The following is a 2500-nucleotide window of genomic DNA, read 5'->3' as shown; positions in this document are numbered from 1 at the left end:
TCAGATAAAATTTAAAATATACAGAAATAGGTGAGAGATCAGAGTGATCTTGTTACCCGGTACAGCATATAATAATAATATTAATGATAATATCAACATTGATAATAACAATATTATAATTGTCCTGGATTCTGGATTCCTAGGAAAGACCACCCGCTTGCGCGGGATCGTTTTTTGTGGGAGGGGAAGAATGTCTGTAAGAAAATGAAAAGACAGTAGCGTATAAAAGAGGGTTATTGCCACCGGGCGATTTGCGAGCGATTAGGGGCTTGGTGGTCGTGGCTCGGGAGAACTGGACTGGGAGCTTGGACGGCGGCGTCAACGCCGGGAGTAAAAGCAGATTATATCACCAGAAGTTCAGAAAATGGTAGGAGACGTAGTTGGAGAGAAAGGTGGAAAAACGGAAAAATCTTTAGTGGGAGGTAAACTGAAATGAGATGTAGTATAAGAGAAAGTTAGAAAGGAAGCGAATTTTAGTCGAAGAAAAAGTAAGTGTAGATGTTTGTGCGTGAGACGTGGCTATGTTCGTGAGAGGTGTGTGTGTGTAACTTCCGGGAAGTGAGTAGATTTCACTTCCCGCGTGTAGAGGGCGTTCCTGATTAGTCCCAGGTAAGGCATGAGAACTCCTGTTTTACCCCAGGTTGGGTTCGAGTTGTTTTACTATTATTATTATTATTATTAATAATAATAATATTAATGATAATAACATTGATAATAACAATATTATAATTGTTATTATTACTCGTATTTTTATCATCTTTTATACCAAAATACTGGCTCATCGACATCTACAAATTAGAGTGCTTCATTACGATTGGTCTAGCCAGGTAAGCGGGTTGAACGACGGAAGAATCTGATTGGTCAGCCCTTCGCTCGCTCAACGCAGAGTTTTGAGAGGCCCCGCATAGACGCAGAAGCTTATAGCCCAATGAGAATTAATACTATTTTATTTTTAATTTCATCGTTATAATCATCATTATTGTTATAATTATTATCATTACCATTATTATTATTAGCATTATTATTGTTTTATTAGGAGAAGAACAGAGGGAGTAATTGGTGAGGAACAGTGTGGGTTTAGGACAGGTAGGGTTGCGTGGATCATATTTTTGTGGTGAGGGAGATATGTGAGAAAGCTTTAGGAAAAGGTGAGGGCGTTTTATGGGTCTTAATGTATTTGGGAAAGGCTCATGACAGGGTAGACAGGAAGGCACTGCGGGAGGTATTGCAGGAAAGCTGTTAAGAGCAGTCAATTTTTTACAAGAGTAGCAGAGCCTGTGTTAAAATTAGAAATTGAGAGCGGTTTGAGGTAAGGTGGAACTTCGCCAGGGATGTGTTATGTCGCCCTGGCTGTTCAATTTATACATGGATGGGGGTGGTGCGAGAAGTAAATGCAAAGGCCGGGGTTTGGAGATGGTTAAAGAAAAGGGAGAAAATGGGAGACAAGCCAGTTGTTAATTGACGACACTGCGCTTGTGGCAGGATCATCGGAGGAACTAAGGAAGTTAGTGACGGAGTTTGGGAAGGTGTACTAGAGGAGAAAGTTGAAGGTAAATGTGAGTATTAAGGGAGAGAGACCGGGGGAAGTGATTAGTTTTAGATACTGGGTGCGAATGTGGCGGGAAAGGGAGTGGAGGTAGAATGTAGATTGAGAGAAGCAAGTAAAAGCCTTGGGGGATTAAAAAATGCAATGAGAAATAGACATTTGGGAATGGACGCAAAGAGGAGATTGTATGAAGGAGTGAATATGCCGACAGCACTGTATGGGGCAGAAGCATGGAACATAAGAGAAGAGGAGTTTAAATGTGTTTGAAATGAAATGCCTGAAAAGTATAAGTTACTAGGCTGGATAGAGTGAGAAACGAGGAGGTGAGGAGGAGAGCGGAGATGGAAAGGGAGTTGGGGAGTGTAACGAGCGTGGCAGAAGAGAATATTTAAATTTAATTGATTGTATTTATTAGTCAGGTTCGAAAAAGTGTTTCGTTTTAAACTTTTATTTACATAACAAAACCCTTTTGTAACAGAAAATTTAATCACAGTTAAGTATTTAATTTTTAATATAACTTAAAAATCAGAAGACAAGAAAATCACAGGGATAAAATAACAACAACAACAAAAAAACTTGTGCAAAAACACGGTGGGAGAAAAAAAAATGACACATGGGAAACTTAAAAGCGGTAAAAGCCTATCTGACACACCAACATTTAACAACCCAAAAGGTGGCCTACAAATCTAAACACAAACTCCGCAACAATGCACGGACGTAATGGGAAAACAAAAGGTGGAGGAAACAGATCAAAAGGGTCAACCACGAGAATAGAATTGACAAAAGCCCGAGGACACGCCAATTCAAGAAACCAATCCCAAAAGGATGAGCCCACAATCCTAACTAAACCTCACACCAGACATAGGATGTATTTCCTATAAAAACCCACTTAGGTGTTTTTAAAACCCTGGGTTGATACTACACAACTTGTGGGCAAAACGTCTCCGCCAAGAG

This window comes from Oratosquilla oratoria, chromosome 6 (assembly GCF_046742065.1).
Source record: "Oratosquilla oratoria isolate Oo_2021 chromosome 6, ASM4674206v1, whole genome shotgun sequence".
In the NCBI taxonomy this organism is placed as follows: Eukaryota; Metazoa; Arthropoda; class Malacostraca; order Stomatopoda; family Squillidae; genus Oratosquilla; species Oratosquilla oratoria.
Note: the sequence above shows the minus strand (reverse complement) of the source record.